The sequence below is a fragment of the Saimiri boliviensis genome, chromosome 1 (assembly GCF_048565385.1).
Source record: "Saimiri boliviensis isolate mSaiBol1 chromosome 1, mSaiBol1.pri, whole genome shotgun sequence".
In the NCBI taxonomy this organism is placed as follows: Eukaryota; Metazoa; Chordata; class Mammalia; order Primates; family Cebidae; genus Saimiri; species Saimiri boliviensis.
In genome coordinates, this window is record NC_133449.1 from 133,343,081 (window position 1) to 133,368,134 (window position 25,054).

The 25,054-nt window shown below is 42.3% G+C and overlaps 1 long non-coding RNA gene across 1 annotated transcript in view; it reads right to left on the reverse strand.

The window, feature by feature from the left end:
• LOC141585403 (uncharacterized) overlaps nucleotides 1–25,054 on the reverse strand; it is a 275,319-nt gene that overhangs the window by 182,661 nt on the left and 67,604 nt on the right. The window contains exon 3 of the long non-coding RNA XR_012518847.1: nucleotides 8,328–8,484. This is a non-coding gene — a long non-coding RNA (uncharacterized LOC141585403). The remainder of the gene's footprint in view (nucleotides 1–8,327; nucleotides 8,485–25,054) is intronic.

The following is a 25,054-nucleotide window of genomic DNA, read 5'->3' on the forward strand; positions in this document are numbered from 1 at the left end:
TCAAATACACAGGCTGATGAGAGGAACGGCAAGACTCAACAAGACGATTTTAGCAGGCAGTACTTTCCAACTGAAAGGAACTTGGAATAAGAGTATTAATTATGTCTTTTCAGGTTGATTTTGTCATGACTCCACTTGAAGTCAGTCAAAGAGTGAGTGTTTTTACTGAACACATCTCAAGGTCTCTCACATCTAGCCAACTGCCTTCCTGCCCATCAGGGTACCACATTCAAGCAACTGCTGAAGGGAGAAATAGAGAGTGGGGTGAGGGCTGGGGAGGATGAGGACTTAATGGGATCCATGATGGAGAACTAGAAAGGAAGAAAATAGCTGGGTCCAGGAAGAATCTGACACTAAAGAGGCAATGTCTCTGCATGTAGCTACCATCTTTTCGAATACATCTCAGGGCCACTGCCCTCAACCTCTCAGATGCCAGCTTCTTGGGGAAGGGCTGAGCCCACCCTCTATAAACCAAAAATAAAATTCTAAGCCCCCACCTCAATCAACTAAATTGACTCCCTCCTCTCAGCCAGAACACTCCAAACTGAACCTGAATAACTGGTTCAAGCAATGACAGGAAGTAGGAGTAGTGGAAGTTGAACAGGCCTCATGAGACCCTCCTCCCTTTTGGAATTCAGGAAAAGCCCACCAGCATTTAACATCAACATAGACCTTAAGTCTGATAAGAAACATTTACAATCTGTTCTCTCTGAAGCCTGCTACCTGGAGGCTTCAGGTGCATGATAAAACTTTGGTCTCCATAACCTCTTACGTAACCCAGACATTCCTTTCTGTTGATAATAACTTCCAATCAATTGGCCATCCAGAATTTTTAAATCTACCTATAACCTGGAACCCTCCCCCCGACCCCTACTTCAAGTTGTCCCATCTTTCTAGACTGAACCAATATATATCTTAAATATATTTGATTGATGTCTCAGGCCTCCTTAAAATTTATAAAGCCAAGCTGTGTCCAGACCACCTTGGGCACATGTCAGCAGGACCTCCTGAGGCCATGTCATGGGTGTATCCTTAATCTTGGCAAAATAAATATTCTGAACTGATTGAGACCTGTCTCAGAAACTTTTGGGTTCACACCTCCTTAGATCACCCACAACAAAGCCCAGCAGCATCTCTGGAGCATCACCAGGACCTGGTGGCCCAGTGACCTAAATCTCTGCATTTCTGAGCCTAGCTCAATTTGTCTGAGACTGACAGGGATGAAGTTACTCATCTAAGTTTACACAACCCAGTAAGAAGAAATGCCATGATCTGAACCCAGGAATGCCTGACTCCCAGCCCATGTGTGAATACTGAGAAAGAAAAGGAAATAAGAACAGTGTTCTCATGAGTTCTCAGTTTTTCTCAGCAGAAAAAAACCTGATAAGTTAGGCTGTGCGAATGCCTAAGCATAAAGGGAAATGAAATTCTCAATCAAAAACAAAAAAGCAGAATTAAGTCTTCTATCACAAAGAAATAGCCTGGAAAGAAAGAGGAAAGACTCAAAATGAGATGAAGCATAAAACAATGTAAATGTTCTGAAACACAAAAGATGTGTCGGCTAGGAGGGAAAAGCTAAAGACACAAAGTGCTGGAAGTCATTTGTGTGTGTTTATCTTCATAGTAACTTCACTGCAATCCCTCAGTATCACTTGCTACAAGAAAAGAAACAGCAGACATTAAAAAGGCAAGAAAAAGGTTAAGTAGTACTCTGTTAGTATGCACCCAAATATATTTGGATCAGGCCTTTCCTAAAAGCTACAGTAGCAAAATAAGATGAATAGGTATTTTTTTTTAACTATATACAAACAAGACGAAATAGGAGGACGCTAGAATTTACAAAGCCAGTCTAATGTCATGTAGTGGAAAAAAATCTTTGGTTACACTAACTTGAGGTTAAAACTTAGAAGAACACATGGTAAAGGGAGTCGGCAGTCCTAAACGTAGCTGGAAGATGACACCCTAAGTGATGTCTAAAGCTAAGGAATACTTCTTCCTGTGGGAGGTCATGCTCAGGATCTAACCATTTTCCAAGCACAGAAGAGGCATTCTTTCTTCGAAGGGCACCTTGTGGGGAAGCACAGGGATTCCCTTCTTCAATCTCCCAACCCCCTAGAAGTCGCTGCCCTCAGATCCAGGCAGAGGAATCTGAAATTCTTAGTTGGTTTCCCTCTTGGGGCTTGAAGGCTCATTAAAAATGCAAAGAGAGCCTGGGAAGAAATTAAAGCCCATTAACTTGAAGTAGGGTCATTGAAATCTTCCCTGTACACACATGTCCTTGCCAGCACGACCTTGGGCATTTCCTGGCCTGAAAAAAAAAGTGTGGTGATGGTCAAATGCTCTTCTCCGGGATTTGTTGTGAGAGCTCCAAGAACATGTGGAAACACATGGCACATGGTAGATGCTGAATAGCACTAAGCTCTCCCTCCTGTAATAGAAAAGTGTGAGGTTTAAGGGGGATAAGGGAGCAGAGGAGGGGAAAGGGATGACTAGTGCTCCAGCTGCCCCTGCCTAAAAGGGAGCCACCAGGAAGCATCCTAAGTCCACTGCATTCCATGGCTGGAAGATGGGGCCCAGAAAAAGATAGGGAGCATAGAAGAGAAGTATCTTGATACCTCAACCCAATATCATCATGTCTAGAAGGGGCCCACTTTTACCAAAGAATGCATAGATGAGGCCAAGCTCCAATGAGAAGCTGTGAATTAACCAAAATCTTCGAAGCCTAGAGCCCAGAGAGATGCTGGTAGCACCAGGACATAGGAACTGAAGCTCTCCTACTCCTATTATCAGTAGATCTTTTACCTCTGTCAAATCACAATCCTCTGGAGGGCTTGTTAAAGCATAGATTGCTAAACCCCAACCCAGCCTTTCTGATTTAGTAGGTCTGGGGTGCAGGCCAAGCATTTGCATTTCTAACAACTTCCCAGGTGATACTAATCCTGCTGGTGCAGGGACCCCACTTTTAATAATCACTATGCTCTACCTTTATTTAATAACCTTATGAGAAATTCTCAGCCTAAAGCTAACAGTGACTTGGAACAACTCCTCCTCCTGTTGGCCCCCCTGCACTTGAGTTGAGGCATTAGTGCTAGATGACCCCCGTGAGCCCTGCCAGCTCTGGTGTTCTGCAATTTTGCAAGTGTCTAACTAGCTCAGCGCATTGACTGCTTAGGTCTGGGCTGGGAATGGGGAGAGAGCAGGCATGCAAGCGTGACTGAGTGACAAGGAGAATGCCAAAAGACAGAAAGAGCAAATACTGCATTTTTTTCCTACTTCCTTAATTTTGTTCCATATCCTAAAGTACTCTCCCGACTTCAAATAAGCTTGCCCTGGGATCCTGAGTTTGGCAGATATTTAAAATAAAGCATGAGCTGTTTGGCCAGGTAAAGTTTTCCGAAACGTCCTCCCTTGCAAAGGATTCTCGGCCCCTACAGCTGTGCTTCTGTGACTCAACAGTGACATCTGGTGGCCGTGAAGGTGCATCCCAAGCCCTGAAAACACCTACTCATGCTTCCGAAGACTACGGCATATACAGGGGATGCCTAAATTGCCATAAATAAGCCCATTTATCAATCACAGATAGATACCCCTCCTATTTGTGAGAAAATTGTTCTCTTGGTTAAATACCAAAAACATCAAAGTCTCTGACTTCTATTTTGAATCTCAGTTCATTGACCCATTTGAAAGGATACAATCCTTAGGAGGCTGACAACCCACTGTGGTTGATGCATCTTAACTAACATTCACATTTAAACTGTTTGGTTAAAGGGATGCCTCAACGTATTCGGCAGTGAAAAAAAATACAGCCTAACTTTGCATCCAATAATTTGATCTAAGCAAATAAATAAGTTTATTTCATTTCCAGTTTAACATAACAAGAATATTTTTACATGATAATTTGCTTTTAAAAATTCTAGCTGTGAAGTTTGATACAGCACATGAAGCTTCCTGTCATTTGTATTTATGCTCCAATCCCAGTTTTGACAGTTCCCACGGACTCTAGACTACTTGGCGAGAGATATTTTAGGCCATGTTTTCACAACAGGTAGAAAACTCAGCTCTGGAGCCAGGAAAGAATAAAGAACTTTTAATAGGGTTTTGGACATGGGACTGGTTCACCTTTTTCTCCTCCTTGCTTCCAGACAAGTTTACAACAAGAAATGGTCAACTCTCCCTTCCAGTCTCCTAAATATGTGGTATTAAGTGCCTGTTCCAAGGTAACACTGTTAGGACAGTCCCTTCTCTCCCAGGATTGGCAAACAGCAGTGGCAGCCAGCTGGTACTAATCAAGAGTTGACTCCATGCTGGGGACTGTGACCAAAGCATCAGGTGCAGCTGGCCAAATCTCCGGGCCATCACCAGGAAGGCAGAACTGTATATCCCATTTCACAGATGAGGCAATGGGGCCTAGCTGGTGAGGACCTTTGCACAAGGTCTCACAGATTGCATGGGTTTTGAATGCAGACATCTAATTCCAGACCAGAATAGTGCCTGGCCAGGTGTGTCAGAGTGAATCTACCCATCCTCACCTAGTCAGATCCTTCAAAGGGCAGTTTCAACCCTTTCTCCTCCTGCCCTACATTTCCCACAACTGTCACACCCACCCACCAAGCCCCTTCCAATGCCAGCAGTGCCCTCTTGCCAGTGAAATCTCAACCTGCTTATCACTACCCCTCCCACAGTCTACCCTTGCTTTGAGGGGGTGACATGAACATAAGCATCTTAAAGGCAAGATTCACATCTAATTTGTGCCTGTATTAATCCCACAATCTGGCACAGGACATTCTAAGCAGTCAGCAACCAGTACATATTTGCAGAATGAACAGATGAATAAATGGACCTGGAGAAATGTACTTCTACAGAATAGAGATCCCTGGGGGCAAGAAGGGAGCTAATCCCATTGGAGGGCATGGACAATGATATGTTAACTCTCAAAGAGTGGATGGGTGGGAAGCAGGAGCACAGAGACGACATCTAAGGAGTTCACTCAGAAGGCATCTCTATGTATACCCAGGATGTCATCAACAACCAGAGTGATCCCACCACCAAACCAGATACCTTCAAGGAAGAGTCAGGCACTGTAGCACAGAGCCGGAATAGAGGCCTCTGCAACCTTTCCCCTTTTAGCCCCTCTGCTGGGGCATTTAGGGGATACACAGAACCCCTTCTCTTCTCTAGCACATAATTTACCAGCACCTCTTTCTAGACTGTGGGCTCTTTGAAGGCACAGACTGTTTGGTTCTCTGCTAAATCACAGGTATCCTTAACACTTAGAGGAGGTTCAATAGGTATTCTTAAATCATTCAAGCCTTAATTTCAGCAGCCACTACAAAGCAGTGGTAAGGGAGAAATCTGTGTCAGATCCAGAGCAGCAGCCAGAATTCCTCTTTTAGTGAAAGAGTGATGTATGCGTGTTCATAGTTTGTAGATGCTAATTGTTGACAATATGATTTGGTAGCTCAAAAAATTGGAACTGACACCGTCAACCTGTTCAATCCATTTACAATCTTTCATCATCAATGCAAGGGACTTTGTCAACTGAGTGAGGCCAGCTTCCCTTGTGAGGCCAGCATCTTGTTTCCTATTAGTGATGAGCATTACAAGTAAATAGATTGGCTTAGCATGTTAAATTGCATCCAACAGCCCAGCAGAAATCACAAGCTAATGTAAGAAAATAAAATCCATGAAGTAAGGAGAGGGAGGATTCAAGCCAATGCACATTGACCGAGCAAAAGTTTGACTAACTAGTTTCACCACCACCAGACTCGCTGTGCCCCACCCTCAACAAATTGTCCAAAGTAATCTTTCCAAAATGCCAATTGGCTCATATTGCCTCCCTGTTTAAAATTCTTTAGTTAGTAATTTCTCCATTCTCTCTTTATTGTGTCATCCCAGAACCTCTGGAACATGAGCCTTACATACCTCTGCAGCCCGAAACATCTCCCTTTCCTCACTCCACATTGTGCTATACACACTCCCGCTATACTCCAGATGTCTTACAGGATGCATGAATGGCTACAGAGTCTCTTTCAACAGGACCTTTGCACATGCTCATCCCTCCTTTTGGAATAATTTCCTCTACCCTTTCACCTAGCTAACGCCTTCATGAATTAGACCAACTGTTTATTGCATCCAGGGAGACTTCTCTAATGTAATGGGGTTAAATGGCGGCCCCTAAAAAGATATAGCTATATCCTAATAACCCAGAACCTGTGAATGTGACTGTTTTTGCAAAAGGGGGTCTGTAGGGCCCAGTGCAGTGGCTCACGCCTGTAATGCCAGCACTTTGGGAGACTAAAGGTGGGTGGATTGCTTGAGCCCAGGAGTTCAAGACCAGCCTGGGCAAAATGGTTGTATTAGTCCATTTTCATGCCGCTGATAAAGACATGGGTCTGCTGAGACTGGGTAGTTTACAAAGAAAAAGAGGTTTAATGGGATTATAGTTCCATGTGGCTGGAAAGGCCTCACAATTGTGGTAGAAGGCGAAAGGCGTGTGTCACATAGCAGCAGACAAGAGAGAAGTGAGAGGCAAGCGAAAGGGGTTTCCTCTTACAAAACCTTCAGTTGTCATGAGACTTACTCACTATGGCAAGAACAGTATGGGGGAAACCGCCCCCATGATTCAATTATCTCCTACTGGTCCCTCCCACAACCTGTGGTAATTATGGGAGGTACAAGTCAAGATGATATTTGGGTGGCAACACATCCAAACCAAATCAATGGTGAAACCCCAGCTCTACAAAAGTACAAAAAAGTTAGCCAGGCACAGTGGTACATGTTTGTAGTCTCAGCTACTTTGGAGGCTGAGGTAGGAGGATCGCTTGAGCCTGGGTGGCAAAAGTTGTAGTGAGCTGAGATCACGCCACTGCACTCCAGCCTGGGCGACAGAGTGAGACCCTAGGAATAAGGGAAGGGTTGGGAAGGGAAGGGAAAGAGGGAAGGAAAGGGGAAAGGGAAGGGAAGGGAGAAAAGAGGGAAGGAGGAAGAGGGAAGGGGGAAGGGGAAAGGGGGAATGGGGGAGGGAAAGAAAGGAGGGAGGGAGGGAAAGGAAGGGCTCTTACAAATGTAGTCAAGTTAAAGATGTTGAGATATGATCATCCTAATCTGAGTGGGCCCTAAATTAAATGGCAAGTGTCCTTGTAAGAAACACACAGAGGAGGGGCACAGGGAGACAAGGAAAGGAGCCGTGAGACTAAAGCACATGCCACAAGTCAAGGAATGCCAGGAGCTGCAAGAGAAAAGGAAGGGTCTTCCACAAGATACTTTGGAGGAGGCATGACCCTACTGAGGCCTTGCAGACTTCTGGTCTCCAAAACTGTGAAAGAATAAACTTCTGTTGTTTTAAGCCATGGACTGTGTGGGAATTTATTACTACAGTTCTGGGAGACTAATACCTTGGACCTTACCTTCGGAAGCTCCCTGTTCTGTGCTACCCCAAAGCTGCACATACCCCTGTCTCTGTATTTTTTGTGTTTTGTTTTGTTTTGCGATCGCTATTTGATTTTGTTGCCTTCCACACCAGACCCTGGTCCCAGAAGGTGAAAATTTTATCTTCAGTGTTTCTGCCAGGTTCCAGCACCTCCTTGAATGTTTTGCAAGGCTGTCAGCAGGTAAAGAGCAAAAATGACCAAGAATCTCACTTGGTCTTTAAAATCTCCAAATCTCCCATAAATGTCTTCTGAGGATAAGCCTATAAGTTCCCCCTCATGCCCCGCTGCTCAAAGCCTCTCTTGGTCCTCAGTTAATTCCTGCATTTCTTTGCCAACAATGCCATCACCACTCACTCAGCCAGCCAGACAAATCATGTATCTCCTTCTTTTGTCAAAGGGTCACAAGCCCTTAAAATTATTCATAAATAATTTCCATGGGCTTTAAGCCTGCATTCGCTCTTCCTGGCTTGAGTGCCCCTATTGCCTGCAGGCACATCTTCATTGAGTAAATGGTAGACTCACTGTGGCATTAAAATTGTATTTCTCTTTTTTAATTAGACATCACTAAAAGTGGGCATACACCATAACCCTACATAAAGTGTTAAGTGAACAAATGGAAGAATGATAAATGTGTATTCATCCTAAGCCTCTTGACAACCTCCCTGAAGAAATCTAGGTAAATAAGGTTTAGACCTTGACTGGGAAAGGGTTTATAATCTAGGTGAGTCTCATAATAATAACTGCTAGCATTTGCTGCCTCACCAGCAAACCTGTTGTGGTTTTGTTTTTTGATAAAGCATAATTATTTCAACATATGCCACTAAAATTTTTTTTTCAAAAATATCCCTTTACTTTTAAAATAAATATAGATCAATAATAAGCCATAAGGTCTATTACCTGTTTACAAGTGAGCTGGCAAGTAGAGGTAATGACAAGTCAAGCAATGCAGCACTGCTGGTGGGAATGGAAGACAGGATAGCCGCTGTGGCAAACCCGCTAGCAGTTCTTCAGAATCTTGAACAGAAAGTTACCATATGATCCAGCAATTCCACTCCTAGGGATACAACCAAAGGAATTAGAAACAGGTATTCAAATATTCATAGCAGCATTCGTTGTTACAGCACAAATATCCATCCACTCATAAATGTATAAACAAAATGTGGTCCATCCATACAATGGAGTACGCTCTAGCCACAAAAAGGAATGAAACACTGACGCATGTGACAGCATGGGTGACACTTGAAAGCACCATGCTGGGTGAAAGAAGCCAGCTGCAATGCCCACGTACTGTGTGATTCCATTTATGTGAAATGTCCAGTCTAGACAAATTCAAAGAGACTGATTAATGGTTGCCAGGAGTTAGGAGAAACAAAAGTAGAGAGGTTGAGGGAAAATGAGGTTTCTCAGTCAGCTAAGGTTGCTATAACAGAAATACCATAGACCACGTGGTTGAAACAGCAAACATTCATTTATCACCGTTCCAGAGACTGGAAGTCAGAGATCAGGGTGCCAGCATGCCTCGGTTCTTGGTGAGACCTCTGCTTGGTTATGTACACACATGGCTTTCCGTGGCGCATGCATGCAGAGAGAGAGCAGGCTGTAGCCCTTATTTTCTTATAAGAACATTAATCCCATCCTGGGGTCTCCACCCTCATGACCCCATCTAAGCCGAATTACCACCCAAAGGCTCCACCTCCTAATACAATCTCATTGAGAGTAAGTGTTTCAGCATATAAATTGGCATGGGGTGGGGAGGGATATTAACATGCAGTATATAACATGAAAAGTGACTGCTAATGGGTATGAGTCTCTTTATGTGGTGACAAAATCGTTTTGAAATTGATTGTAGTGATGAATGTATAACCCTGAGAATATACTGAAAGTTGTTGAATTCTGCAATTTAAATGGGTGCATTGTATATTGGGTGACTTATATTTGGGGGAAAAAAAACTTACCAAAAAAAAAAGAGGAGGAATATGATTACTGCCACAATGTGAAGGACATGTTTGCTTCCCCTTCTGCCATGATTGTAAGTTTCCTGAGGCCTCTCAGCCATGGTAAACTATGCTTCAGTTAAACCTCTTTCCTTTATAAATTACCCAGTCTTAGGTATGTCTTTATTAGCAGTGTGAGAACAGAATAATACACTTGGACAATTGAAAAGGAAAACTGAGTTCCTGTAACTCTGGGCATTAGACAAATAGAATCAGGAAAAGTGAAATTCATTCAGACTGTGAGTAGACCCTCAAGGGAGACACTGCAAGCAGAAATCAAGCACTTTGCCAGCTGCACAAGCTGATGAATCTGGCTCTAGGTGTGCCAAGAAGCATTCAGGCAGAAAGTTACATATTTATTTTCAGGCCCAGAACAAATTTGATTGGGCAGCAAGAACTGTCTTAAATACCGTCTTTTTCTACTGAACACAACTGAAATGCCTAGATCAGTTTCCCAACTAGCATTCCATGGATACTAGTTCTGCCTGTTGCTAAGAGGAGGTTGGTTGAGAGAAAGGTTGCATATTTAAACAAAATGTATAAATGCTTGCTAAAACTGGATTAATATTTACTTTTAACTGAGGACTTCTCAGAGCCTCTACTTAGCTAAAATGCACTGAGCATCTTCTTCAAGAGGCTGCAATAGACGGCAACATTCACCTACAGGATTAGAAAACACATTCTCATAACAGAGAATTTTGGCTCACTGAACTTGTTTTAGTTTTTACAAACGTATATTCCATCCTTTTTGGGACTTTGCCTCCTCTTTCCTTCCCTCCTTATTACCTGCCAAATGCTTTGTCTCATTCCTTCCAGAAGTCTTCCCTGACCTCTACAAACTGACTTAAGGTCTCTTGCCTTACATTGCCTAGACATTCCCCACTCTACTATCATAGCATTCAACACACTGTATTTGTTATCACTCATTCAATTTTCCGCTCCTATTGCTAATCCATGAGCTTGGTAATTAAGGGGTCACATCTGCCTCATGTATCACAGTATCCTAAGGGTCTAGCACTCTGCTTGATCTACCGTGGTTATTCAATAAAAGCATGGTTAGAAGACCGAATGAGTTGCAATCTGCCTCCTCATAAACTCTTTTGCCCTCTGGAGACCCATAAGAACTCTGTCTTTACAAACTATGCCAATCACTGCATGCCCTGCCCACAGACTCCCCCAGTCCTTTTCTAAGAGGGTCTGTTTACCCACAGTCCTGCCCCCTATGGGGCTATGTTCATAACACAAAGCCCAGCCCCATCCCTAGCCACAAGCGGGCTGAAGAACCTGACCCAAAGGTGGTAGATCCAGAGGCTGTGAAAAGATGAACTATATCCTACAGATGTTTTTCTGCCTGTTTCAGGAATTTAAAATAAGACACACAGAAGAAAGTTGCCAGTTGGTGATGGATAGTACACAAAGAACATTTGCTCAAAATGTTCTTTGAAATCTACATCTATACTGTTCAATAAGGTAATCATTAACTATTTCAATATAAATTTAAATTAATTAAAATTAAAAATTCAGAGCCATGCTAGCCACATTTCAGGTGTTCAACAGTCACGTGAGGCCGGGTATGGTGGCTCATGCCTATAATCCCAGCACTTTGGGATCCGCCTGAGGTGGGAGGATCACCTGAGGTTGGGAATTCAAGAGCGACCTGACCAACATGGAGAAAGCCTATCTCTACTAAAAATACAAAATTACCTGGCTGTGGTGGAACATGCCTATAATTCCAGCTACTCAGGAGGCTGAGGCAGGAGAATCGCTTTAGCCCTGGAAGCAGAGATTGGGGTAAGCCAAGATCGTACCATTGTACTACAGACTGGGCAACAAGAGTAAAATTTCATCTAAAGGAAAAAAAAAAAAAAAAGAAACAGTCATGTGAGGCTAATAGCTACTATATTGGACAATGCAGGTGAAGAACATTACCACTGCTATAAAAAGTTCTATTAGACAGCACTGTCCTGTGTCTCTACAGTAAAGCTCACTTACCTTGACCAATGTAAGCATAGTGTAAGAGTCTCTGCTCCTCGTAGAGACTCCAAAGAAGTATAGATTCCACAGGAATCCAAGCAGAACACCAGTGCATGACACAGCCCATCATTCATTTAGCATCAAAGTTGTATTCATGTACAAAGTGCTAGTAACATGTGATCTTTTTAGTGCTAGGGATGCATTAGTGAGCTCCTACCACTGAATGAAACTCAGAAATTGATGGGTTTTGTGCCTGACCCCTGCTAATGGGGACTTCAGCTGGGAATGCTGGTGATCCTGGAATTCTGGGTTAGCTGGGCACTTCTAGGCCCCAAACATCCATTTGAGGCCTCCTGCCTCCTGATCTGCCCTGAAACTGCTTTCTCCCCTGTGGCTGACCTATCTCCTGCCTTGCTCCTTCTAAGTTTGCAGTCCTATAGCTCTGCTACCCTGGCCTTCCGGGAACAGACCCTGTCTCAGTTTTCATTCCCCTCCCTGGCCTTTCCCTGCTGTCCTGGTTGTGCCCACTAATCAGAGATGGACTCCCTTGATCCTTAAAGATGCTCGAGGAGTTCTTAGAGCTTCCTTCCCCATCCCTAGAGCACATTTCTTCAGTGTTTTAAGAAAAAAATAAGTCAAGGTGATGATCAACTCTAAGTTATGGGGGGCACCAACAACATGTTAAGCCCTGAGTAGATGCTTGATTTCTTCCAGTCCCCACTGCTGTCTTGTAAAAATGTCACCCTCATGTTACAGATGAGGAAACAAACTCAGAGAGATAAAATAAGTAGCCCCAGCTATAAAGCGAGGAAGTGACTGAGTTGGGATTTAAATAAAGGTCTTTTAATCCAAGGTCAACGTTCTTTCTGCTATATCTTAACTTCAGTTCTCTCCTGGGATTTCTGTAACTCGGGGTTCCAGTGGTCTCAAAGATTCCTCACACTTAAAGATGTCTCCTTACTCTTGACCTCTATGAAACATACAGTCCTTTCTTTCACAAGAAGATTCCAATGACAGATAATACTTTAAAGCCTGATTCCACTCAGAGAGATTCATATTTCACCTAAGCCAAGAGTAAGCAAGCCATGCTTATGAGGCAAATCTCACCCACTCCCTGTTTTTGTATGACCCACATGCTAAGACTGCTTTTTTACATTTTTTCAAGGTTGGAAAACATCAAAGAAAAAAATAACATTTTGTAACATGTGAAATTATATAAAATTCAAATTTCAGTGTCCATATATAAAGGTGTATTGGAACATAGTCATGCCCATTCATTTACATGTCCACAGCTGCTTCTGTCCCTCAAAGCAGAGCTGAGTAATTTCAAAAGAGATTGTGTGACCTGCAAATCCTAAAATATTTATTATCAGGACCTTGATAGAAAATGTTTACAGACCTCTAAATTATGCTAAGGATGTCACATTCTGACAATGAAATCTGTCACTGATCATGATGGAAGCAGAATATGTTAGGCTGACATCACACGGTCATCTAGGAGTTGATGGTGTAATTCTCCCAGTCCCTGGGTTGGTGACATAGCAAAGAAGGGCTCCATGGAATGCTTCTAGTAATACTGATTGGGTAGGTATAAGGGAGGTATTCTGACATCCTCAGTGATACAAACTATATTAAGTAGTTTGTATTATAATCTGATCTGTATGATCATAATCTGATCATACCAGACACAACTTCAAACCTAAGCAACACTTCAAAGCAAATCATATTGGGAAGATGCCTGGACTAAGTATTAATATTAGTAACCAAGGAGAGTGATACAACCAATTAGGCAAAGAAGCATGCAACAGTTCTGAGGTCTTACCAACATGGTATCATCTGCTCATGCACACATCTTTTTTTTTTTTTTTTTTTTGAGACAGAGTTTTGCTCTTGTCACTCAAAATGGAGTACAATGTGGCGCGATCTCAGCTCACTGCAACCTCCACCTCCTGGGTTCAAGTGATTCTCTTAATTCAGTCTCCCAAGTAGTTGAGATTACAGGTACCCACCACCACACCCAGCTAATTTTTGTATTTTTGGTAGAGATGGGGTTTCACCGTGTTGGCCAGGCTGGTCTCAAACTCTTGACTTCAGGTTATTCGCCTGCCTCAGCCTCCCAAACTGCTGGGATTACAGGCGTGAGCCGCCCTGCCCAGCCCACACATCATTTTTATCAGCCTCATAACTCTTTCACCTGGGCACTACCTTTCATATTCTAAGCCCATGACCACTGCAAAGAGAACAGTTATACTCTGACCCCAAAAAAGATATTTTTTATTGTACCTTAACTTCTTTCCAACAAGGATAAACCAGAGAAGCAAGCATCCCTCTGCAATCCCTTTCACCCTGGCTCTCACTCCATTCTCATCAGCAAACATCAAGAGAAGTGATCAGGTCTCCAACTATGTCTCATTACTCAGACATGAAGGTGGCTGTCTTCTTCCTTCTGTTCCCAAAATATGAGAGATAATAGAAGTGTTTTTTGTTGTTGTTTCTTTTCTTTTCTTTTTTTAGGGGATTAACTAAATTTAATGCTTAAGTACCACAACTACCCTTAGCCTAGATTGCAATGTCCTAGAATTAGGATTGTAATGTCCTAGAATTATGTCCTAATTATGCCCTAATTCTCGGACACTACAATCTCCCTATCTCCAAAACATTACTCTTGATGTCTTGTTCTTACTTCAATAATTCTTTTAATATGTAACTTTCAGTATCATATATCTTAAATGATTTGTTGAGGTAAGAATAGCATAAGGAATAAAAAGATTGTATGTGTATATACAAATGTACATTTGTGTATACAATATATAATTGTATAAAATAAACAATATTATATCTAATAAAAAATAACCATTTACTATGCGCTTGCATGAGCCAACCTCTCTGCTAGGTATTTTATATACATCATATCAGTTAATTCATTCACAAACCTCTATCTTATTGTCAGTCAACAAGGATGATTCATTAGGAGAGCCTAATTGCAAGTCTGAGTCAGAATTTCCAAGGTCAAGCCAGGACTTCAGGCAGAAATTGGTTGCAGAGTCCAGCAAGAGACACATCTATGAGGACTTGTCAAATCACCAGGTGCCCAGAACATGTACAGATGTCCAATAAGTGTGAAAACTGGGGAGCAAGCTGGAGATACTACCATGTGGCCAAGGGGCATGGACAGGGAAAAGCATTCCTTTAAACAGCAAACATTTACAAAACATCTCCCAACTCAAGGAGTTTAGAGTTGGACAGAGAATATTACAGCTCTCTGCTACATAAAGTACAATGGAATACTATAGGTAAACTGCTATGGGAATTCAGTATCCCTTCAGCTCTGGGGGAAACAACAGATGGGGAATCAAGGAATTCAACAGCCACTGATTTAAGTGTCTAATATGCAACAGGTCCTCTGGTCAAAGCGATATAAAGATGAATGAGACACTGTCACACCACTGCTCACCATCTAACAAAGAATATGTACAAGGGAAGACTTGCTGGGGAAAATGTCACCAAAAGTGAGTCTTATATACCCATGTGCATAGTAGCATTATGTGCAATAGCCAAAAGGTGGAAGCAAACCAAATATCCATCAGCAGATGCACAAATAAATAAAATGTGGTATATCCATACAATGAGATATTATTCAGCCATAAAAAGGAATAAACTTCTGATACATACCACAACATTGCTAAACCTTAAGGACATTCAGCCAACTGAAATAAGCCAGTCACACACAAAAAAAGACAAACACTGTGATTTTACTCATATGAGGCACCTAGAATAGTCAAATTCATAGAGACAGAAAGTAGAATGGTAGTTTCCAGGGTCTGGGGATAAGAAAGATGGAGAGTTCATGTTCACTGGGCATAAAGTTTCAGTTTTGCAAGATGAAAAGAATTCCACAGATGGATGGTAGCACAGGAATGTAAATGCACTTAATGCTGCTAAACTGTACAGTTAAAAATAGTTAACATGCTAAATTGTATTACCGTGTATCCTACACAATTTTGTAAATTTTTTTTAAGTGAGCTGTAATGATCAAGTCACTTTTGGACTTTTCAATCACAGAACCAAGGAGATATAAATAAAAATCAGAAGTAAGAATGATCACAAGCCTAAGAAAATAGTCAAGAAGCAAGGATCTAAGGGTAGCAAGGGATTCCTGTGAGCATGCAACCTCCATGTCTGCTACAGCTCCTTAGTTCAGGCTGTGAACTTTATGTGGAATGTATTTAGGAGGAAATGGTCCCAGGTTGGACCTTGCTGAAGAAAGTGAAGAAAATACCAGTTTAGATGCAGGGAAGCAACAATACCTAGGCCACCTTTTATAAAGTCATCACCTGGGAATAGCGGGGTTTTGCTCAACTCACTCTTAGTCCCTTTGTACCAACAACTTTAAGATTAGCAGTTTCAGGCCACTCCCAACAAGGTACCATCACCCACCATAGCATTTCACAGAAGTGTGGAGAAAGCATAAGCAGAAAGGAGAAAAGTTCCCCTCTTCACCCATGATTCCTGGAAAGGTCCCAAAGAGCTACCTAAGGTATTAGGACACACTCTGCAGGGATTTGTAGCCCGTAAGGGCTCCAGTGAAATCAGAGCCTGAGACAAGGACTTGGGTGCTTATGCTTTACTTAGAGGTGATCACAGATGGTTAAAGAAAGGAAGTGAGGAGGCCAGCGCAATGGCTCATACCTGTAATCCCAGCATTTTGGGAGGCTGAAGTGGGCAGATCACAAGGTCAAGAGATCGAGACCATCCTGGCCAACATGGTCAAACCCCATCTCTACTAAAAATACAACAATTAGCTAGGTGTGGTGGCACACACCTGTAGTCCCAGCTACTTGGGAGGCTGAGGCAGGAGAATTGCTTGAATCTAGGAGGTGAGGCAGAGGTTGCAGTGAGTCAAGATTGTACCACTACACTCCAGCCTGGCAACACAGTGAGACTCGAAGAAAGAAGAAAGAATAGAAAAGAAAAGAAAAGAAAAGAAAAAGAAGGAAGAAATAAAGGAGGGAGAAAGGAAGGAAGGAAGGGAGGGAAGGAGGAAGGGAAAGTAGGGAAGCAGAGAAAGTAAGAAACAGGGAAAAGGGAAGACCAAGTCAGGACGCGTACATGGGATTAGCTCAACTTATCTGGGAACTCCAGAGAGGAACACAGAATGTCTCCCAAAACTATCAGTATGAAAGACAAAGGGCTAGAGCATCCTTCCACAAACTCTCATCCTCTGTTGGTTAAGGAATGGCCTCAGGGGCATTCACTCTCTGACATTTCCAAGAGGCCTTTGCCTGACCCAAGCAGACTCTGGCAGCTAAGATAGACTGAGGGCAGAAAGCAGAAAGAAATTCCACACTTCTGTGCTTCTAGTAGGTTGCTACCAAATGAATCTGAGCTTTCTTAGAAGTGTCCCCCATAGCCATGGCTAAAATCAGAAGTAGACATGAGATACAGGGCACCAAAAGTATCTGCACATGGACCTCTGGGGTCCTAGGATAATTTAATGAAGATCAAGAGAGTTGCAATGTATGGTGACTTGTGACATTTTATTATTCCCATAAAGCAACAGAGTTGGAGAAGGGAAAGGGTTCTTTAATAGGCATTTTAAGCCTATCTCAAAAATATATATCATCAAGACCCTAAGAATTTACAAATCCCAAAAAAACTTCTTCCACAAGGACAAGACTACACAAATGTCCTAAATGCAGCTACTCCCAACAAAGTAACATGACCACTTATAACAGGACAAAGTCATGGAGAATGTTGTCAGATGTCACAAGTATGTGGCAGCCATGAGAATGCTCCTCCTAGCCCTCTACCTAAAGGAATCAGAATTGACCATGGGCTCCAGCTGTTCTGAGCTCAAATCCATGGATACGTTTGTGCCAAGGCCATTCTTCCATGGGTTGTGGATTGCTCTCTGCTGATTACTGGGTGCAGCAGGGATTCTAAGGCAGGTCCAGTCCTGGGAGATGCAGAATTCCTCTGATGAGGAGTTTGGCTCAAGAACTTCCCTATGGCCTTACAGAAGACTACTCCACCCTTATGCTCTACCCAGCCCACCTTCCTCTTCTTCACTTCAGGGGCAGACTCGCATGGCAATCTGGCAGCTCTCCTAGTGTTAGGAAACTCCCTCTCCATTCTCTCTCACAGACTCTTCCCCTAATGAAATTCTTGCATATTCAATCCAGTCTTACCTGCTTCTCAGAGAATCTGAACTAACATGGGCTGCACTGAATAGTCCATGTGCCTATTTTCTCTTGTGAAATCTGGCTCATTCTCCCCCTCTTCTCATAAACATCTAAGAATATTTTTCTCATTGTTTTCATACTTGGCCTCACGCCTATGTTCAGATACGTATCAATTTATACAGATTTTACATACAACAGAGGAAATATATTTTTAATATTTCACAATAAGAAAGAGCTGATTACCTCCAGCACGTATTCTAATAATTTAGATGAGAAAATATTGGGAGGAGAAGGGTACTATAATATTGTTTGATCCTGTAGTAATTACGTCTTCAGATCTGCACTACTTTTGGAGGGACCCAGAATAATTCACTAAAACTATACAAATGAATTAGTTGTGCCAGGCACCAAGGTACACTGCCCAGATCTCAAGTGAGTCTGCCAAGAAGAATGTAGGCAGCTGGCAAAGCCTTAGGGGTGTACCCCAGTGGTCAAGCCAAGGCCAAGGTCTCCCTGGGCAGCTCCCAGCCAACAACTGGACACGACGGGGGTACTAGGGCCAGACAGTTTCTTTCTGACATATGCTGCTCTAATGGGTGATTTCTACTTTGGAACTGTGCATCAGTACAGTGAGACTTTCTCAGATTTACTCTATAGACTGAGGCTCTTTTTAACAAAACCTCCTCCCTTCCCCTCTTTCCACAGATGTCAAATATTCACTGTGATCTGAAGGCCTTCAGATGCTAAAATTGAGCCCAAGAGACAGAGGGTACCTGCCCAATCTTTATCAACAAATCCATGATCAAGCTAAAGAAAACACACATATCTCCAAGTTCCAAAGTACAGTGTGGCTGATGTGATCACCACAGTCAAACATCTTATATACTTAGATTCAGCAGCTGTCTCACTAGGTGTTCAGATGGCCAATTACATGTCTTCACATCTCCATTTGTTGTACTATAAAATTTAGAAGACACTTGCCTCACATCAGCTCCCAGGGTGAGGAGGAATAAAGTACTTTTTGTAGCTGGAAGAAAAGCCATAAATAACACAGAATTGTACAGTCAGCTTTCACTTATCAGGGCAAATGGATGGGTGCACTGGTGCAGATACATGGTCTGGGGTGTCTGTGATTGCCAGAGCAGCTTAGACACAAGAGACCAGAGAGACAAGCAGCTGGCGAGCTGGGAAGGAGCCCCAGATAAGCCTGGGAAACGTCAGCCAATCTGAACCTGCCCTCTTCACATGTACTCTTTCGAAAGGAAAAAGAGCATATGCAAGCAGTATAGAAATATGTGGCTTTTACATAAACTAAGAGAGGGATATTCAAGCTCTCTCAATATTACAGAAATACAAAATTAAACTTAATAATAAGAAAGCATTATAAATTCTGCTTAGTAGAGCTCGATATGCAATATTGGTGAGGATATATAGAAACACAGCATTCTGGCAAATGTAAATTGTTCACATTTCTCCAGAGGACAATTTGGCAATTTCTACTAAAATCTAAACTGTTCATAAACCTGGACTCAGCCATCCCACTTCTAAGACTTCATGATATATATCTATTTGCACAGATACACAAATGCACAGGGTGATCACTGCCACAGAATTTGAAATAGCCAGTCACTGGAAACGGACTCAATGTCCACCATGAGAAGAAAAGTTAATAAACTGCAATTAATATGCAATGATGATATGCAATGGAATGTGCTCATATGGAATATTAAAAACCCAACAACCAAAAGAAAGATGCAGGAGTGGGTTATTACTTTTAAAAGAAAACATACAATGTACACATATATGCATATGCTTATACATGCAGAGAATATTTTTGGGAGAAAACAAACTGGTTGAAAGTAGCTACTATTCTGAAAAGGGACTGATAGTAGGCAGGAGACAATTGTCACTGTATAAACTTTATACTCTGTATCTTTACCATTTCTCGAAAAATAAAAAACTTGTTAAAAATGTATGTTTTCTTCCCATAACACTGCTCATGGTAGCAGAAGTAAAAACAACATAAACAGTAACAACCACATATCTGTGATTAGCTTTCTATTCCAGTCAACATTTCCCACCTACTTCTCTGATGTGAGCAGACAGAGATGATTTCTACCCCTGTTTCTCAAATACAAAAGCTAGAGCCACAGAGAGTGCATGAAGTGCCCAAGGTCACTGGAGAGATCATCTGGAAGGGACCACTCTTACTTTTACCATCACCTATACCGACATCTTCAAGGAAAGAAGTGAAGGAAGAAGTATCCAAATTTCCAGGCTCTAACTCCTGGGCACTTTTCCTTCTACATCTTCTCTCTCTGCCTCACAAAGAAGAAAGTCATTGTCTTCCATTTTAAAAAAGCAACAAAGCAGCACTAAAGTTTTAAATAAAGGGACAAATAAATGTCAGCAAACACAGAAAAAGAAAGCCACAGAGGACTTTCAGACTAGAGAAGGTGGTCTGGGATGGAAGAACGAGCCCAGATCTTGTGGGGATGGACCCTTCATTCTACATTCTCTGCTGAAGTCTTCAAACACTCATTCCTTCCTCTTTCTCTCTCTCTCTCTCTCTCTCTCTCTCTCTCTCTCTCTCTCTCTCTCTCTCTCTCTCTCTCTTGAGATGGAGTTTCACTCTTGTTGCCCAGGCTGCAGTGCAATGGCATGATCTTGACTCACCGCAACCTGCACCTCCTGGGTTCAAGCGATTCTCCTGCCTCATCCTCCCGAGTACCTGCGATTACAGGCATGCACCACCATGCCAGGCTAATTTTGTATTTTTAGTAGAGACAGGGTTTCTCCATGTTGGTCAGGCTGGTCTCGAACTCCTGACCGCAGATGATCCATTTGCCTTGGACTTTCAAAGTGCTGGGATTATAGGCATGAACCACCTCACCTGGCACTCATTCCTTTCTCGCTACCCAAAAGAGCCAGCAGAGATTTCCTGGGAAATCAGAAGAGAGTTTCCAGGTGCTGTTATTCCACAAGGGATGGAGTGTGGTGGAAAATAATGAAAAGAGTTATCGAAGTGGTTAGAATAGAAGGAATTCTGCTCTGTGGGGTCTTAAAGAAATGCTGTGGCTGAGCTCCAGAGATGAGATAACCTTAACTTGAGAGCTCCCTGCTGTTGAATGGGCAAATCACTCCATGCATTCAGCTCCTTTCCTTGGAAAGACTGAGATACTGAATCTTGTCTCAGTATTCATAATACATCAACAATGCACGATGCTCAGGGGAATGTCCACAATTTAACAATCTCTTATTGAGTAAGAAGGAAATTATAAGAGTATGTAATTAGACACACATTTACACACATGCATGGATATTCATTATGTCTATATATAGGATACATGTTATCAGTGGTCTTCTCTGAGTGTTCAAATTGACTTTTACAATGATTTGTCTTTTTTAGTATTTTCCAAATTTTCCAGTTGTCTATAATATGGTATGTTATTTTTACATTCAGAAATATATATACATAATACGTATTTTTTAGACAGCATCTCATTCTGTCACCCAGGCTGGAGTGCAGTGGCACAATCTTGGCTCACTGCAACCTCCACCTCCTGGGGTTCAAGCAATCCTCATGCTTCAGCCTCCCAAGTAGCTGGAATTACAAGAGTCTGCCACCAGGCTCAGGTAAGTTTAGTACTTTTAGTAGAGATGGAATTTCGCCATGCTGGCCAGGCTAGTCTCAAACTCCTGATCTCTAGTGATCTGTAAGCCTCGGCCTCCAAAAGTGCTGGGATTACAGATGTGAGCCACTGTGCCCGGCAAGAAAAAAATACATTTTTTAAAATAAAGACCATAAAGACATTGAGGGACACCTTAGAGAGAACTCCATTGGAGTTACGGTATGAGAAGGCTATAAACTTGAGGTCAGGGGTCCAGAGTTACAACCACCATGACCAGCATTTCTACCCCCTTGGTTCTCCAGGATTGGGGTCTGTTAACAGGCTTCTAACATTAAAAACTGCCATTTCCATTAAACAGGGTAACCTGATGGTAATCCAAGTATCTTTTCAACTAGGTTATGTTGCTGACAGCCTTCTCCTGGTTGTCCTGTACAATGTTAAAATAATTCATTGAGAAGCCATTAGACTGAGGCAGCACCAGTGCATTGTTTCTATATAAGGAAACCAAAACCCAACTCAGCATAAATGGTCATATTTTAGGCCAATTAAAAACTGCATCTCCTAACTAGGGACTTTCCTCTGGAATGATCTAAATAGAGCTACTGCTCCACTTTAACCAATCTTTTTGTTTGTTTTTGTTTCCTATCAAGTCTTACCCTTGTGCTCCTTCAGCGAATCCCCAAACCAACTGTATTTTGGAGCTGCCTGACTCATCAATCACTATGTGCTCATATAAACTCTTTAAGATTTTAAAGTTTATCTTTTTTTCTTTCCTTTTTTTATTTTTTTTTTGAGACAGAGTCTCACTATGTTGCCCAGGCTGGAGTACAGTGGAACAATCACAGCTCACTGCAGACTCAATCACTCCAGGCTCAGGTGACACTCCCACCTCAGCTCAGGTAGCTGGGACTATACAGGCATGTGCTACTATGTCCGGCTAATTTTTTGCAGAGGCATATTTTCTTCATGTTGCCCAGGTTAGTCTCAAGCCCCTGACCCTCATGCAATCCACCCACCTTAGCCTCTTGAAGTGGCTGGATTATGAGCATGAACCACCATGCATGATCTTTAAGTTTATCTTTTAACAAAAGTTATTACCAACATGTTGTATTAGTCAGCTCTCACACTGCTATAAAGAACTGCCTGAGACCAGGTAATTTATAAAGGAAAGAGGTTTAATTGACTCACAGTTCCACATGGCTGGGGAGGCCTCAGGAAACTTACAATCATGGTGAAGGTCAAGGGGAAGCGAGGACCTTCTTCACATGACAGCCGGAGAGAGAACAAAGGAGGAACTTCCAAACACTTACAAAACCATCAGATCTCATGAGAACTCACTCACTATCATGAGAACAGAATGAGGAAAACTGCCCCCATGACCCAATCACCTCCCACCAGGACCCTATCTCAACACATGGGGATTATGGGGATTACAATTTGAGAAGAGATTTGGGTGGACACACAGAGCCAAACAATATTGCATGCCAATATGTCATAGCATGTTAGAGCATGTTATAATATTAGTCCCTCACTTTGGGCAGAAGTGATGTGTCCAAACAGAAGCCACAAAGGGATTTGGCAGAAACTTTTCTACTCTGGTTCCTTGCTACTGACAAGAACTGCCTCTTGACCAAACTTTAGCCAGGATCCTCACAGAACCCTCTTCTTGACTAAACCTTGTCCTTGGCCTTCGGATCCAGTTTTAGCAAGAATCCTGCTAAGCCATTTAGAAATAATTCTCCCACCCTTGACATCTAATCCAGTTCCTCTTCCCTCACCCTGAATACCTAACCAAGATCTTCTTAATACTTTTCTATCCTCTCCCTCACCCTGCCTGTTGGCTATAAGTCCCCAGGTGTCCCTATTGTATTTGAAGTTGAGTTCAAGCTCTCTCCCCATTGCAATAATCTTGAATAAAGTCTTCCTCAACATTGTTCATAAATGTTTGGTGCAATTTCTCCTTAACACTGCTCAAAATGTGGGCCATGTTCCAGTAGCATCAGTGTCACTTAGACACTCGTTAGAAATGCAGAACATTAGAGCCCACCCCAGAAGTGCTGAATTGGAATCTCCCCTTTAACAAGATTTTCAAGTAATCTGTGTGAATATTAAAGTTTAAGAAGCACGGCTTTTGTCAAAATGGCCTCAGTGCCTTCAATACGTGTGGAGCCCTAATTGTAGACTTTCAGGGCATCCCCTACAGGACCAGCCTGAGGAGACTCATTGACTTGTGCCTGTTTCATTTTTAACTCTCATCCTTTCAAACTTCTTTACTCACTCTCTCCTGGATTCCATTTTCCACAGGCTCTGACTCAAGCATGAGTCGCCAATCATTCTACTCTTCCCCAGTTGCATAGGTATGAGGTAGAAGGAGATCCTTTGATTCCTAAGGGTGGTGGAAGGGAGCAGGGTAAGAAGCCCTCACTAAAGTCTGGCCCTAGAATGGAGTTTGAAAAGGCAATCAGACTTTTAACACACCCAAGATTAACGTCTTGTTCATATATCCTCAGCCAGTGTCTTTTCCCCTGTTCTTCCCTGAGCATAACAAAAATCCCCTTCTATTATATTCTGGGGAACTAGGATAGGAACAAAGTGGTAAGACGTTTTTGGCCAGACACGTGACATGGATAATCATTTGATCCAATGAAGCCATGTGTCTAGTGCTAGCATGCCAAGACAGCCTGGATTAGTGTTGCCAGTATATACTTACACTATTATAAAAAGTTATTTGTTGTTGATCTGAAATTAAAATTTAGCTGGTGTTCTGTATTTTATCTGGCAACTCTAGCCTTGTTCTATCAGGAATATTTTCAATGCTCATGAGTGGGATTTCAGTGTTACAAGAAAGTAAGATCACAGGACAAGATCCCCTGTTATTCTCTCCTAATTGGAACATAAATTTTTATTGGCAGATTTAGCCCTTCTACCACTCTCCCATCTCTTACATGGATGGGGCTTATCGTGGAGAAGGCAGAGGGAAGTCTACATTTGGAAAATACTGGGAAATGTTTTAACAAGAAAAAAGGTGTTTTAATTTGTATATAGCTCTTTCAAAACACCCTCCCTTATGCCAATTCTGAGACATCTCATTGTCTGTTCAGGAAATATGACATAACTAATATATTCTTAGATTTAGCAAAAGAGACACTTTCCTGATGTTTCTGGTGTTTCTCTTTGTACTCCAAGGAGGTCATGGATATACCCCAGTGATAAAATTATGATCCTTCCCCTTTCTCTACTCTGTACCCCACCACTTCAACTGGTTTTTAAAAAAAGGTATATTTCCTCAAACTGAGTCATTGTCTTCTACCTCCCTCAGAGCTCTGTTTCTATTCAGTTTTATGCTTTAGTTATGTACAACTTATGAATTTCCATGGTTTAAATTGTGAGCTCCCTGAGGACAGGGGTGCACAGCCCTCCAATTCTTGGCCCCAGGTCCTGCCAATGGATTGCCCTCCAAAAAAGTTTTTTGAATGAGTCCTGTTGGCTTTCTCATAAAGTTAAAATGAGACCCCAGCTGGACTTTAACTTGACTCTACTAGGCTGTGATCGGAACAGAAAATGAAATGACATCAGTTTGGTCCAGAATCCCTGCCAGGGCTTACGGTTACAAAAACTACTGGTAACACTCTTTACAGTGCACTCTCAAAGGACTTTCTTTGGCCTCTGAATGTACTGGAGCTTTTGAAATGGATGCAAGCTCTTCCATGCCTGCTGGGTTCCCTTTTATAATCCACTGCAACCATTAATAAGAAAAAAGACAGTTGTATGCCACCGCTTTAGACACTTTCTTATTCGGAACTAGGAATGGCCCCAGGAGGTGAGGCCTCGCACCTCTCAGG